We start from the raw sequence: 15,940 nt of genomic DNA, 5'->3' as shown, positions 1-15,940 counted from the left end.
GGCTCCCACATACTCCTCGATGATCTCATCGGATGAACCACGATGTCGAGGGTTCAAGCAACCCCGTATACTATTCCCTTTGTCAGACGGTATGTTACTTGCCCGAGACTCGATCGTCGGTATCCCAATACCTCGTTCAGTCTCGTTACCGGCAAGTCACTTTACTCGTACCATAATGCATGATCCGATGACCAGACACTTGGTCACCTTGAGCTCATTATGATGATGCACTACCGAGTGGGCCCAATGATACCTCTCCGTAACACGGAGTGACAAATCCCAGTCTCGATCCGTGTCAACCCAACAGACACTTTCGGAGATACCTGTAGTGCACCTTTATAGTCACCCAGTTACGTTGTGACGTTTGGTACACCCAAAGCACTCCTACGGTATCCGGGAGTTACACGATCTCATGGTCTAAGGAAGAGATACTTGACATTGGAAAAGCTCTAGCAAAACGAACTACATGATCTTTGTGCTATGCTTAGGATTGGGTCTTGTCCATCACATCATTCTCCTAATGATGTGATCCCGTTGTCAACGACATCTAATGTCCATAGTTAGGAAACCATGACTATCTGTTGACCAACGAGCTAGTCAACTAGAGGCTTACTAGGGACGTATTGTGGTCTATGTATTCACACGTGTATTATGATTTCCGGATAATACAATTATAGCATGAATAAAAGGCAATTATCATGAACAAGGAAATATAATAATAATCTTTTTATTATTGCCTCTAGGGCATATTTCCAACAGTCTCCCACTTGCACTAGAGTCAATAATCTAGTTACATTGTGATGAATCGAACACCGATAGAGTTCTGGTGTTGATCATGTTTTGCTCGCGAGAGAGGTTTAGTTAACGGATCTGCGACATTCAGATCCATATGTACTTTGCAAATATCTATGTCTCCATCTTGAACATTTTCATGGATGGAGTTAAAGAGACGCTTGATGTGCCTGGTCTTCTTGTGACACCTGGGCTCCTTGGCAAGGGCAATAGCTCCAGTGTTGTCACAGAAGAGTTTGATCGGCCCCGACACATTGGGTATGACTCCTAGGTCAGTGATGAACTCCTTCACCCAAATTGCTTCATGCGCTGCCTCCGAGGCTGCCATGTACTCCGCTTCACATGTAGATCCCGCCACGACGCTCTGCTTGCAGCTGCACCAGCTTACTGTTCCACCATTCAACATATACACGTATCCGGTTTGTGACTTAGAGTCATCCAGATCTATGTCAAAGCTAGCATCTACGTAACCCTTTACGACGAGCTCATCGTCACCTCCATAAACGAGAAACATGTCCTTTGTCCTTTTCAGGTACTTCAGGATATTCTTGACCGCTGTCCAGTGTTCCTTACCAGGATTACTTTGGTACCTTCCTACCAAACTTACGGCAAGGTTTACATCAGGTCTGGTACACAACATGGCATAAATAATAGATCCTATGGCTGAGGCAAAGGGGATGACGCTCATCTCTTCTTTACCTTTTGCCGTGGTCGGGCATTGAGCCGAGCTCAATCTCACACCTTGCAGTACAGGCAAGAACCCTTTCTTGAACTGATCCATTTTGAACTTCTTCAAAATCTTATCAAGGTATGTGCTTTGTGAAAGACCTATGAGGCGTCTCGATCTATCCCTATAGATCTTGATGCCTAATATGTAAGCAGCTTCTCCAAGGTCCTTCATTGAAAAACACTTATTCAAGTAGGCCTTAATGTCATCTACATATAATATAAGAAATGCTACAGAGCTCCCACTCACTTTCTAGTAAACGCAGGCTTCTCCATAAGTCTGCATAAACCCAAACGCTTTGATCATCTCATCAAAGCGCATGTTCCAACTCCGAGATGCTTGCACCAGCCCATAAATGGATCGCTGGAGCTTGCATACTTTGTTAGCATTCTTAGGATTGACAAAACCCTCCGGCTGCATCATATACAGTTCTTCCTTAAGATGGCCGTTAAGGAATGCCGTTTTGACGTCCATCTGCCATATCTCATAATCATAGTATGCGGCAATTGCTAACATGATTCGGACGGACTTAAGCTTCGCTACGGGAGAGAAAGTCTCATCGTAGTCAATCCCTTGAACTTGCCGATAACCCTTAGCGACAAGTCGAGCTTTATAGATGGTGACATTACCATCCGCGTCCGTCTTCTTCTTAAAGATCCATTTGTTTTCTATCGCTCGTCGATCATCGGGCAAGTCAGTCAAAGTCCATACTTTGTTTTCATACATGGATTCTATCTCGGATTTCATGGCTTCTAGCCATTTGTTGGAATCTAGGCCCGCCATCGCTTCTTCATAGTTTGAAGGTTCACCGTTGTCTAACAACATGATTTCCAGGACAGGGTTGCCATACCACTCTGGTGTGGAACGTGTCCTTGTGGACCTACGAAGTTCAGTAGAAACTTGATCAGAAGTACCTTGATCATCACCATTAATTTCCTCTCCATTCGGTGTAGGCACCACAGGAACGTTTTCCTGAGCTGCACTACTTTCCGGTTCAAGAGGTAGTACTTCATCGAGTTCTACTTTCCTCCCACTTACTCCTTTCGAGAGAAACTCTTTTTCCAGAAAGGATCCGTTCTTGGCAACAAAGATCTTGCCCTTGGATCTTAAGTAGAAGGTATACCCAATGGTTTCCTTAGGGTATCCTATGAAGACGCATTTTTCTGACTTGGGTTCGAGCTTTTCAGGTTGAAGTTTCTTGACATAAGCATCGCATCCCCAAACTTTCAGAAATGACAGCTTAGGTTTCTTCCCAAACCATAATTCATACGGTGTCATCTCAACGGATTTAGACGGTGCCCTATTTAAAGTGAATGTAGCTGTCTCTAGAGCGTATCCCCAAAATGATAGCGGTAAATTGGTAAGAGACATCATAGATCGCACCATATCCAATAGAGTACGATTACGACATTCGGACACACCGTTACACTGAGGTGTTCCAGGCGGCGTGAGTTGTGAAACGATTCCACATTTTCTTAAGTGTGTACCAAATTCGTGACTTAAATATTCTCCTCCACGATCCGATCGTAAGAACTTTATCTTTCGGTCACGTTGATTCTCTACTTCATTCTGAAATTCCTTGAACTTTTCAAAGGTCTCAGACTTGTGTTTCATCAAGTAGACATACCCATATCTACTCAAGTCATCGATGAGAGTGAGAACATAACGATATCCTCCGCGAGCCTCAACGCTCATTGGACCACACACATCAGTATGTATGATTTCCAATAAGTTGGTTGCTCGCTCCATTGTTCCGGAGAATGGGGTCTTGGTCATTTTGCCCATGAGGCATGGTTCGCATGTGTCAAATGATTCATAATCTAGAGACTCTAAAAGTCGATCAGCATGGAGCTTCTTCATGCGCTTGACACCAATGTGACCAAGGCGGCAGTGCCACAAGTATGTGGGACTATCGTTATCAACTTTACATCTTTTGGTATTCACACTATGAATGTGTGTAACATTACGTTCGAGATTCATTAAGAATAAACCATTGACCATCGGGGCATGACCATAAAACATATCTCTCATATAAATAGAACAACCATTATTCTCAGATTTAAATGAGTAGCCATCTCGTATCAAACGAGATCCAGATACAATGTTCATGCTCAAACTTGGCACTAAATAACAATTATTGAGATTTAAAACTAATCCCGTAGGTAAATGTAGAGGTAGCGTGCCGACGGCGATCACATCGACCTTGGAACCATTCCCGACGCGCATCGTCACCTCGTCCTTCGCCAGTCTCCGCTTATTCCGCAGCTCCTGCTGTGAGTTACAAATGTGAGCAACGGCACCGGTATCAAATACCCAGGAGTTACTACGAGTACTGGTAAGGTACACATCAATTACATGTATATCAAATATACCTTTAGTGTTGCCGGCCTTCTTGTCCGCTAAGTATTTGGGGCAGTTCCGCTTCCAGTGACCCTTCCCCTTGCAATAAAAGCACTCAGTCTCAGGCTTGGGTCCATTCTTTGACTTCTTCCCGGCAACTGGTTTACCGAGCGTGGCAACATCTTTGCCGTCCTTCTTGAAGTTCTTCTTACCCTTGCCCTTCTTGAACTTAGTGGTCTTATTGATCATCAACACTTGATGTTCTTTCTTGATTTCAACCTCTGCTGACTTCAGCAATGAGAATACTTCAGGAATGGTCTTCACCATCCGCTACATATTGTAGTTCAACACAAAGCTCTTGTAGCTCGGTGGGAGCGACTGAAGGATTCTGTCAATGACCGCCTCTTCTGGGAGGTTGATCTCCAACTGGGACAGGCGGTTGTGCAACCCAGACATTTTGAGTATGTGCTCACTGACAGAACGGTTTTCCTCCATCTTACAACTATAGAACTTGTCGGAGACTTCATATCTCTCGACCTGGGCATGATCTTGGAAAACCATTTTCAGCTCCTCGAACATGTCATATGCTCCGTGCTTCTCAAAATGCTTTTGGAGCCCCAGTTCTAAGCTGTAAAGCATCCACACTGAATGAGGGAGTAATCATCATCACGTGATTGCCAAGTGTTCATACGTCTTGGTTCTCTGGGATGGGTGCTTCACCTAGCGGTGCGTCTAGGACATAATATTTCTTGGCTGCTATGAGCATGATCCTCAGGTTCCGGACCCAGTACGAATAGTTGCTGCCATCATCTTTCAGCTTGGTTTTCTCTAGGAACGCGTTGAAGTTCATGTTGACATGAGCGTTGGCCATTTGATCTACAAGACATATTTTGCAAAAGTTTTAGACTAAGTTCATGATAATTAAGTTCATCTAATCAAATTATTTAATGAACTCCCACTCAGATTAGACATCCCTCTAGTCATCTAAGTGTTACATGATCCGAGTCGACTAGGTCGTGTCCGATCATCACGTGAGACGGACTAGTCATCATCGGTGAACATCTCCATGTTGATCGTATCTTCCATACGACTCATGTTTGACCTTTCGGTCTCTGTGTTCCAAGGCCATGTCTGTACATGCTAGGCTCGTCAAGTTAACCTAAGTGTTCTGCATGTGTAAATCTGTCTTACACCCGTTGTATGTGAACGTAAGGATCTATCACACCCGATCATCACGTGGTGCTTCGAAACGATGAACTTTAGCAACGGTGCATAGTTAGGGGGAACACTTTATTGAAATTATTATAAGGGATCATCTTATTTACTACCGCCGTTATAAGTAAACAAGATGCATAAAACATAATAAACATCACATGCAATTATATAGTAGTGACATGATATGGCCAATATCATATAGCTCCTTCGATCTCCATCTTCGGGGTTCCATGATCATCTTCGTCACCGGCATGACACCATGATCTCCATCATCATGATCTCCATCATTGTGTCTTCATGAAGTTGTCACGCCAACGACTACTTCTACTTCTATGGCTAACACGTTTAGCAATAAAGTAAAGTAATTTACATGGCGTTCTTCAATGACACGCAGGTCATACAAAAAATAAATACAACTCCTATGGCTCTTGCCGGTTGTCATACTCATCGACATGCAAGTCGTGATTCCTATTACAAGAACATGATCTCATACATCACAATATATCATTCATCATTCATCACAACTTCTGGCCATATCACATCACATGACAATTGCTGCAAAAACAAGTTAGAAGTCCTCTAATTGTTGTTGCATCTTTTACGTGGCTGCAATTGGGTTCTAGCAAGAACGTTTTCTTACCTACGAATAACCACAACATGATTTTGTCAACTTCTATTTACCCTTCATAAGGACCCTTTTCATCTAATCCGCTCCAACTAAAGTAGGAGAGACAGACACCCGCTAGCCACCTTATGCAACTAGTGCATGTAAATCGGTGGAACCTGTCTCATGTAAGCGTACGTGTAAGGTCGGTCCGGGCCGCTTCATCCCACAATACCGCTGAAGCAAGAAAAGACTAGTAGCGGCAAGCAAGTTGACAAGATCTACGCCCACAACAAAATTGTGTTCTACTCGTGCAATAGAGAACTACACATAGACCTAGCTCATGATGCCACTGTTGGGGAACGTTGCAGAAAATAAAAATTTTCCTACGGTTTCACCAAGATCCATCTATGAGTTCATCTAAGCAACTAGTGAAAGGAGAGATGCATCTACATACCACTTTGTAGATCGCGAGCGGAAGCGTTCAAAAGAACGGGGTTGAAGTAGTCGTTCTCGTCGTGATCCTGTCACCGGAGATCCTAGCGCCGAACGGAGGGCACCTCCGCGTTCAACACACGTATGGTCATTGTGACGTCTCCTCCGTCTTGATCCAGCAAGGAGGAAGGAGAGGTTGATGATGATCCAGCAGCACGACGGCGTGGTGGTGGATGCAGCAGAACTCCGGCAGGGCTTCGCCAAGCTGCTGCGGGAGGAGGACGAGGTGTAGCAGGGGGAGGTAGGCGCCAAGACTTGGGGTGCGGCTGCCCTCCCCCTTGCCCTCATTTATATAGGCCCCCAGGGGGGCGCCGGCCCTGGGAGATCAATCTCCCAAGGGGGGGCGGCGGCCAAGGGGGGTGGAGTGCCCCCCAAGGCAAGTGGTGCGCCCCCCCCCCCCCCCCCTAGGGTTTCCAGCCCTAGGCGCAGGGGGGCCCAAGGGGGGGGTGCACCAGCCCACTAGGGGCTGGTTCCCCTCCCACTTCAGCCCATGGGGCCCTCCGAGATAGGTCGCCCCACCCGGTGGACCCCCGGGACCCTTCCGGTGGTCCCGGTACAATACCGGGTGACCCCGAAACTTTCCCGATGGCCGAAACAGCACTTCCTATATAGTTTTCTTTACCTCCGGACCATTCCGGAACTCCTCATGACGTCCGGGATCTCATCCGGGACTCCGAACAACATTCGGTTTGCTGCATACTCATATTCATACAACCCTAGCGTCACCGAAACTTAAGTGTGTAGACCCTATGGGTTCGGGAGACATGCAGACATGACCGAGACTGCTCTCTGGTCAATAACCAACAGCGGGATCTGGATACCCATGTTGGCTCCCACATACTCCTCGATGATCTCATCGGATGAACCACGATGTCGAGGGTTCAAGCAACCCCGTATACTATTCCCTTTGTCAGACGGTATGTTACTTGCCCGAGACTCGATCGTCGGTATCCCAATACCTCGTTCAGTCTCGTTACCGGCAAGTCACTTTACTCGTACCATAATGCATGATCCGATGACCAGACACTTGGTCACCTTGAGCTCATTATGATGATGCACTACCGAGTGGGCCCAGTGATACCTCTCCGTAACACGGAGTGACAAATCCCAGTCTCGATCCGTGTCAACCCTACAGACACTTTCGGAGATACCTGTAGTGCACCTTTATAGTCACCCAGTTACGTTGTGACGTTTGGTACACCCAAAGCACTCCTACGGTATCCGGGAGTTACACGATCTCATGGTCTAAGGAAGAGATACTTGACATTGGAAAAGCTCTAGCAAAATGAACTACACGATCTTTGTGCTATGCTTAGGATTGGGTCTTGTCCATCACATCATTCTCCTAATGATGTGATCCCGTTGTCAACGACATCTAATGTCCATAGTTAGGAAACCATGACTATCTATTGACCAACGAGCTAGTCAACTAGAGGCTTACTAGGGACGTATTGTGGTCTATGTATTCACACGTGTACTACGATTTCCGGATAATACAACTATAGCATGAATAAAAGACAATTATCATGAACAAGGAAATATAATAATAATCCTTTTATTATTACCTCTAGGGCATATTTCCAACACTGAGCGTCGACCCTTGTTTGGTGGCCGGGCGCTTGGAGCTAGCCTCTGGCTGGATTCGCTCCGATGCTTCGATTCGGGCGGCGCTGGTCCACGCCTCGACGGCCTGCGACGAGGAGAAACATACCGTCCTTGGCGCGAAGGTTGCCTGCGACGCTGCCTTGGGGGAGGCGGCTAATGCCCGAGGTCGTTTCGAGGTGCTAGAGGGCGAGCTAAAGGGCCTGCAGGGCCGACTCGCCGAGGAGACTCGCCTTCGCCTAGAGCAGGAGGATGGCATGTAGGCTCGCGAGACGGCCGTCAAGGACTGGGATGCCAAGCTTAGGAAGCGCCGTGACCGCCTAGGCGCGCTGGAGCAAGAGCTGGAGGCGAGGAAGGTTTAGTTGGATGGCAAGGCACGGGTTTTTGCCGAGGATCATGTGGCCTTTGCGGAGATGGAGGAAAAGGCCCGTGCTTCACTGAAGACGCTTTATGAGAGCGGCCTGGAGAGCCCGCTGGCCGGCGAGGAGGATGGCCCCGCCAAGCTGCTTCCTTTCCTAGTTCGTGCCCTTGACGATGTCGCCCTTGGCCTCGGCCCTACGGCCGAGGCCGAGGCACGCATCTTGTCTTCTGCGGCGCTGATGCGGGTGTTCACCCACATCTATCTTCGGGACCCCAACGTCGACCTCGACAACCTGCTGGAGCCAGCGAGTGGCGAGCATGCCGCTGCCGCGGCTGAGGCTTTGAAGGGTCATGCGGAGGCTCTGCTGGGGAAGTTCCGGGCCTTCAGCACCAGGCCAAAGCATAGCGCTACTAGCCCGGCAGCTCCACAAGGCAAACCCGCTCTGCGCAACTCCATGGCTGGCAAGTGACTCCGTTGTGGCTCCTGCCCTGCTTTTAGTTTCTGCACATGTATCAGGCCTCGGGGAGGCGTTAAGACTTGCATTTGGTGTTGCGATAACAGTATGGACTGTAATATTTGCTTTTGAATTCCTTGAAATTTGCACTATTTCCTTCCTACTTGCTTGTGTCCTACGCCGGCAGAGCCCGGCCCCGCGCATACCTCAGCCACCGTCAGCCCCGACCAGAAACCAGGACGGGACCAAGGAGTGAGGGGCTACGTGACAAGTTAGGCTCCTGAGTCGCGATGCTCAGGAGTCCAACTTGGCGCCCGAACAGCAAGTAGGGAGGTGAGATGTGGCGGTGGATCTACCGTTCTACGTCTACAGAGCCCGGCCCCACGCATACCTCAACTGCCATTAGTCCCGACCGGAAACTAGGACGGGACCATGGACTGAGGGGCTACGTGACCAGTTAGGCTCCTGAGTCGCGATGCTCAGGAGTCCCCCTTGACGCTCAAACGGCCTTCATACCTTGGCTCCGCTCGGGGAGGGACGCGCGACGAACCAGGCCCGGGGGGGGGGGGGCCTGGCTAGGTGGCCTGCGCCTGGGCGTGACCCAGGCGTAGCCCCCATGCCCATCCCCCTCGCGCGGCACTCCCGAGGGGAGGAGTTGCGCTGAGGCTAGACACTGAGCTCTAGGCTCCCTGAGGTTGATGCGGCCCGGGGGGCCACCCTCAGTTGTTTATCACCAGCACGGAGCATAGTGCTTCCGTATGTGTATGGGCATAGCCGCTCCTCGGCAGTGTTGTCAGCCAGCACAGAGCATGGTGCTTCCACTGGTGCATGGGAGGGGGCTCCCCTCCGGGAGGAGCCCCCGAGGCGTGTACAGCCCTGCCCGGACACATGGCTGGCATGGTAGGGCTTGACGAGGTGTATCTAGGAACCCGTGAGCTAGCGCGGGACTCACGGGGCCCTACCTCAAGGCGGGTTGCGCCTGGCTCTGGGCCTTATCTTGGAGTGTGTTCCTGCAAATTTGGCTAGATGCCGATGCTCTACGTCCTCGAGTCCCGGCTCTCGGGCTGGTCTCAGCCACCGCTGGTGTGCCCGGGCGCGATGCCGTTGGCAGACCAGAGGGTGAGGGCCGGAGAGCCGGTAGGAGCCGTGAGCCACAATGCTCAGGCACCCCCCTTTAACGCGCAAGCTGGGTTAGATGACAAAACTCTACGTCCTCGGATCCCGGCTCTCAGGCTGGTCTCAGCCGTCGCTGGTGTGCCGGGGCGCGATGCCGTGGGCAGGCCAGAGGGTGAGGGCCGGAGAGCCGGTAGGAGCCCTGAGTCGCGATGCTCAGGCACCCCCCCTTTAACGTGCAAGCTGGGTTAGATGTCAAAACTCTACGTCCTCGGGTCCTGGTTCTCGGGCAGGTCTTAGCCGTCGCTAGTGTGCCGGGGCGCGATGCCGTGGGCAGGCCAGAGGGTGAGGGCCGAAGAGCCGGTAGGCGCTCTGAGTCGCGATGCTCAGGCACCCCCCCTTTAACGCGCAAGCTTGCGACATCCAGGAAGAAAAAAGGTACCATGAACAGGCACCAAACAACAAGCATGACGGGTCAAAAACACGGCCCTAAGATAAATGCAAGAGGGGTACATGCCACTGGGTCTGACCGAGTGGCTTGGGGATAATGCAGCCCGAGGGGCGCCCCCAGCAGAGTGAGCTAAGAACATGAAATTAAAGAGATAGATGCCACTTGGATGGACCCATGCGGCCTGGGAATAACGCAGCCCTGGGGGCGCTCCCAGCTGGAAATGAAACTAGAAAGATGTCACCTGATGATGCTGAAGACGAAGGGGTGTTGATGCAGCAAACTCGGTGGGCAGCGGAGGCAGATCCTCACGAGCCCCCAGGCCCTGGGGCCTCGGGAGGCTCCGGAGGCGCTGGTGGCTCCTCGCCTGACCTCTTGAGCCCCCAAGATGTCCCTCATGATGCACTGGTACGTAGCAGCCGCGTTCGGCAAGCCGTAAGGCATGCAAACATAGCTATGGGGCGGGCCCTCGCAGCGTCCCACCCGTGAAGGCCAGAGGCGCTCCTGAGACGCGGCTTGGTTGAGCCCTGGTATGTCGATGCAGACGCGCAGCCCACCATCCTCGCCTGGATGGGGGGCCATAGCGGGCAAGCGGCGGCTGCCTCTCATGACCCTTGATTCCTGTAGCTCCTGAATGGCCTTGCTGACGAACTCCTGAGGGTTTGGCCCTCCTTGCCTTGCTCCTTCTTGATGGAAACGTGCTTCGAAACACACCTCCACGTGGTGCCCAAGCGCCTCCCTCGTGGACTTGGCGAGGTCGACGGCCCTCCAGGGGAGAGCCCTCGAGCCCTGCCTGAGGAGGGTGCCGGGCGCGCTTCCCTATGCGATGGCAGGAGGTTCCCCCTGAGCAGGCGCGGGCCCAGAGGGACCTGCCTCCCGAGGGGTCGGGCCGGTCGATGTCTTCTTCTTCTTAGGGCGGCCTCGGGAAGCCTCCTGCTTCCACGATCCGGGTCTTCTAGTGATGCGGCCTGAAAGGCTCTCTCCAGGGAGCAAACTGCGTCTCTCTCTTTGCAGGGCACCGTGATGACTCCGCCACTTCCTGGCATCTTGAGGACGTTGTAGCTGTGGTGGGTTACGGCCATGAACTTGGCCAGCACTGGGTACCCGAGGATGGTGTTGTACGGCAGGCGAATGTGGGCGATGTCGAAGTCGATGAGCTCGGTGCGGTAGTTGTCGCGTGCCCCGAAGGTGACAGGGAGGCGGACCTACCCAATCGGGACCGTGGAGCCGTCGGTGACTCCGGAGAAAGCCTTGGTGGGCTGAAGCTGACTGTAGGGTACTTGGAGATTGTTGAATGTTTCCACGGACAGGACGTTGAGCCCTGCCCCGCCATCGATGAGGGTCTTGGTGACTAGCATGTTGCTGATGATTGGGGAACAAAGCATCGGGAGGACTCCGGTTGTGGCCGCGCACTTGAGCTGATCCGCTGAGCTGAACGTGATGGCGCACACCGACCACCTGAGAGGGCGTGTGGCCTCGAGCTTGGGGAGGACTGCATTCACTTTGTGGGCGAACTGCTTGAAGATGCGCTAAGAGGCTGGGGCTTGAGCTCCGCCTAGGATGCAGGCGATCGCACGTGGTTCCTGGAAGCCCCCAGCCCCTCCGTCCTGATGACGGTCCTCATTTCTCCTTGGCTACGGCGGTAGCGGAGGGAGGCCTGCGTTACCTTGCGGGCGATCCTCGCGAGGCTGATCCCTCCAGCCTCCCTCGCGAGGCGGGTCCTGCCAGCGATCCTCGCGAGGTTGGTCGCGCCACCTTTGACGTGGGCCGCGGTCTTCCGAGCGTCCTGCGTTCCTTCCTCCTCCTCATCCATAGCCCCGGTCGTTGCGGTCGGGACGCCGGCCAGTCCGTCCTTCGCGCAAGGCCCTGAGCTCTTGGCATTCATTGGTGTTATGGGTGTGGAGGTCGTGGTACACGCAGTACCGACTGCCCTTGGAGGATCCGGGCTGATCTCTGCCCCGCTTGGTGTCCGGTTCTGCCGCGAGGACAGCAGCCCCCTTGCGCTTCACGTCCTTGGCCTTGGGCTTCTTCTCTTCAGGGTCTGCGGCAGGTAATTCGAGGAGGGAGAGACGCTGTTCCTCAGCCCTGGCGCACTTGGTCACCAGGTTGAACAGCTCCAAGGAAGTGCACAGATCTTCATGCATCGCAAGCTCCTCCTTCATCTTGACGTCACGCACGCCGTCAGAGAAGGCTGAGATGATGGCCTCCTCGGTCACCTTGGGAATCTTGAGGCGCGTGTTGTTGAAGCGCTGGATGTATTTCTGCAGGGTTTCCCCCGGTTGTTGCTTGATGCGGCGCATGTCGCTCATGGCGGGTGGCCGGTCGCGAGTACCCTGGAAGTTGGCGATGAAGCGGGTGCGCATCTCGCCCCAGGAGGAGATCGTGCCTGGGGCCAGGTTCAGAAGCCAGGTGCGGGCCCCGTCCTTGAGAGCCATGGGGAACCAGTTCGCCATGACCTTCTCGTCTCCGTTGGCAGCCTCGATGCCCATCTCGTAGAGCTGAAGGAACTCTGCAGGGTCTGCCATGCCATCGTAGCGAGGAGGCAGGTCTGGCTTGAACTTGACGGGCCACGGGACGGTGCGTAGCTCGGTGGTGAAGGCACGGCAGCCCGGTGTGGCCATAGGAGTCCTTGGAGGACGAAGGGCTCGGTCCTGCGCGTCCCCGTGCGCCGCAGCTGGGTGAAGCGTGGGGTCTTTACGTGGTGGAGCAGGAGCGTGGTCGGGATGAGCCGGAGCAGGGAGCGCTCGGGCAGCTTTTCGAGGGCGTGGGCCCTCTTGGCAGCTCTGCTCCTGCCATGCTGGTTCCTAACGGGGCGGGTTCCGCCCAGGGGCCGCGCGCCTTGGAGCCAGGGCGCCTTCTTGAGGGGGAGGCGGCTGAGGCACCCCAGGAGCTTCATTTCCCGCGCATGGCAGGGCGCGGTGCAGCAAGAAAGTTGGCGCGGGGGACCCCCCAGCGGCGCGGACGAGTTCGGCGACTCGGTCGAGCCACTCTTCGTAGACGTCGTCGACTGGGCGGTAGCGCAGGAGCTCGTTTGCCGCGATGAGCGTAGCTCGAGCCTCCATGGCCGTGCGGGGCGCGCGGGATGAAGAACCAGCGGGGGTGAGCGAGGACGTAGCGGTGCGGACGTCTCGCCTCATGGACGGGTGATCGGACGATGCTTGCTGCCCGTTCCCCGCCGGGTCGGTGGCGGCGTTGACGGCAGGCGATGGGGAACGATGAGGGCGCCCGACAACGGGAGCCGTCTGGGCGACGCGGGAAGCGAGGACCGCCTAATCCAGGACTCCCTCAGGAGGCGACAGGCGTTGGTGCAAGGAAGTGGTTGATGGCGGCCATCCATTCCGCTGAGGGGGGCATTGGCCCCTGCAAGGGGACAGGCGCTGTCAACAGCGCGACGGAGACATTCATGTGCACGGGGCACCGACACGGGCGCGCACGTCGGTGCACACGCAGGCACAGGCGCTGACAGGTGCACGTGCACCGGCACGGGCGTGCGCATCAGTGCACGCGCAGGCGCATGCGTTGGCAGGTGCACGGGCGCGTGAAAGTCGGCGGGGACCTCGTGGAACCCCATGGCGTCAAGCTCGGCGACAATATGCGGCTCCTAGCCCGTCAATTCCACGGGGATGGGCGCTGGTGCAGTCGGGGCAATGGGAGCCGGAACGGGAGCGGGGACCGGCATGGCGTCTTCCCGCAAGGCCAGTTCAAGATCGTCCCAAAGCACCTTATGTTCTTGAGACTCCGACTGGGTGTCTTCCTCGGGAAACTGGAAGACTACGGGAAGACCATCGTGATGCGGCATGGCATATGTTTAGGTTAGGCTAGTTGGAGGTAGACGACAGGAGAACCGGAGAGCAAGAGAGAAGATTGTAGCGATATCGGGTAGTGCGGGGTTGATTTTAAACTGTGGCACCGGCGACATTAAAAGTGGGAGCAGTTGGGACGAAGGTGGGCGGTGGAGCCTGGTCAAAGGGCTCGCCTCCCGGTGAGCCTGCACAGTGGTCTGCCTGCACGCCTTCCTGTCAGCCGGCGCAGCGGTCTGCTCGCACGCCTCCCGTTGACTCAGACGCTTCCTCAAATGGCACCTGCCGATGAGAAGCAGGACTCGTGGCGGCACGTAAACGCCCACGGTTTCAATAGTGAAAGCGTTCGCCTTAACGTGACAGGTCTTTGTTCCAAAATACCTGGCTCTTCATTTGTCCAACTTGTCATAAGCAGCTTGTCTCAAATTGAAGAAAAAAATTACGAAGTAATATTTGTGCCATATCACATGACCCTGCTGAGTTTCCAGAATTTATGGTCACTTTTTTATTTTCTGAAATTTAAGATCCAGGATTCGAAACAATATCATAACCTACATCATGCAATAAATTTTCATGCCATACATATATCATGTTGTATTTCTTAAGAAAGGATTTGGTCAAACATTTTGCTTATTTAGACTTCACACAAGTTATATATGCAGAGTAAAAGGATAATCCCTCCGTACAAGTGCATTGCCTGATATATTAACTCAAGTACTAGGGATGAACAAACGGGCTCAATTATGTGCTCATCCTGGAATAGTAGTAGTAGTACTAGGAAATGCAGTTGACGGGTGACCTTGGCGAGCGGCGCCCAAGGGAATTGAACCGTGCTCGGCACGGTAGGTAACATTGTCTAGTTACTAAAGCATCCCTCAGTTGTTCATCGGTAGTCATTATGGACAGGGGACATGTTCCTAGGGCTGGAATTCTGGCCACCAAATATTTCTACTCAAAACGCCGAGGCTCGACTGGTTGGGGTTGCCTAATATGCTTACCACGCATGCCACCAGAAGGACACGAGCCCGGTTTTTTTATTTATTTATTATTTTTTTAGGATCAACACGAGCCAAGGTCTGGTTGGTACGTCGTTGGGTCCTACCATTCGAGAATACGAAAGGAACCTTTTAAATTGCCGAACGAATCTATGTGTATTACAATGCCCGTATTTTCCTTGCAAATACTAATCTCAATGTGGTAATTGATTTATGACGAGTTGTTGAATTAGAGTGAGTTTGTGATATAGTGATCTCAACGTGGATTTCACATTTCATGGTATCCCTAGTAAGTTTTTCAATGCAAATTCAAATTTAAAAGATGAACAATATGGAGGTGAGAAAACTTTGTATGTATCAAGCATATGACCACATACACACACACAGAGACACACACGCACGAACACAACAACAATCCAATAAGTATAGTGCATTTATTTTTCCAAACCATGCATGTATGACACGAATTCAAAAATACTCCATCTATTCCTAAATATTAGTCTTTTAGAGAGTTCAACAAGTGACTATAAGCGGAGCAAAATGAGTGAATCTAGACTCTAAAATATGTCTATATACATCCGTATGTGCCCGTCCATTTGAAATCTCTAAAAAGACTAATATTTAGGAACAGAGGGAGTAAAATGTAAGACATGCATGGTCCTCAGTTCAATATTTAAAATGAACATGAAACTGAAACATGAATATTAAGTCTAGTACTACAGTACATGCAAATGTTGTGTTTAGGCGGAGCTATGATTGTCGAGGGTCAACCCCTCGACCTTAGATAAAATTGTGAAGCTCTGTTTGGGGTTGTTTAGATTATATTTTCCCCACCCTCCCAACCACCGATTGGTTGTGCACCCCCACCCCTCCTCCGCGGGGGAATATCATGTGGCCCCATACCTTAGATGCTATATGCCGATACGAGTTGCTTGGAGCTTGTAGATCTGAGGTATAGCAGCTCACATGATGTCTTAATATTTCTACAGGAAAC

The sequence above is a fragment of the Triticum dicoccoides genome, chromosome 3B (genome assembly GCF_002162155.2).
Source record: "Triticum dicoccoides isolate Atlit2015 ecotype Zavitan chromosome 3B, WEW_v2.0, whole genome shotgun sequence".
In the NCBI taxonomy this organism is placed as follows: Eukaryota; Viridiplantae; Streptophyta; class Magnoliopsida; order Poales; family Poaceae; genus Triticum; species Triticum dicoccoides.
Note: the sequence above shows the minus strand (reverse complement) of the source record.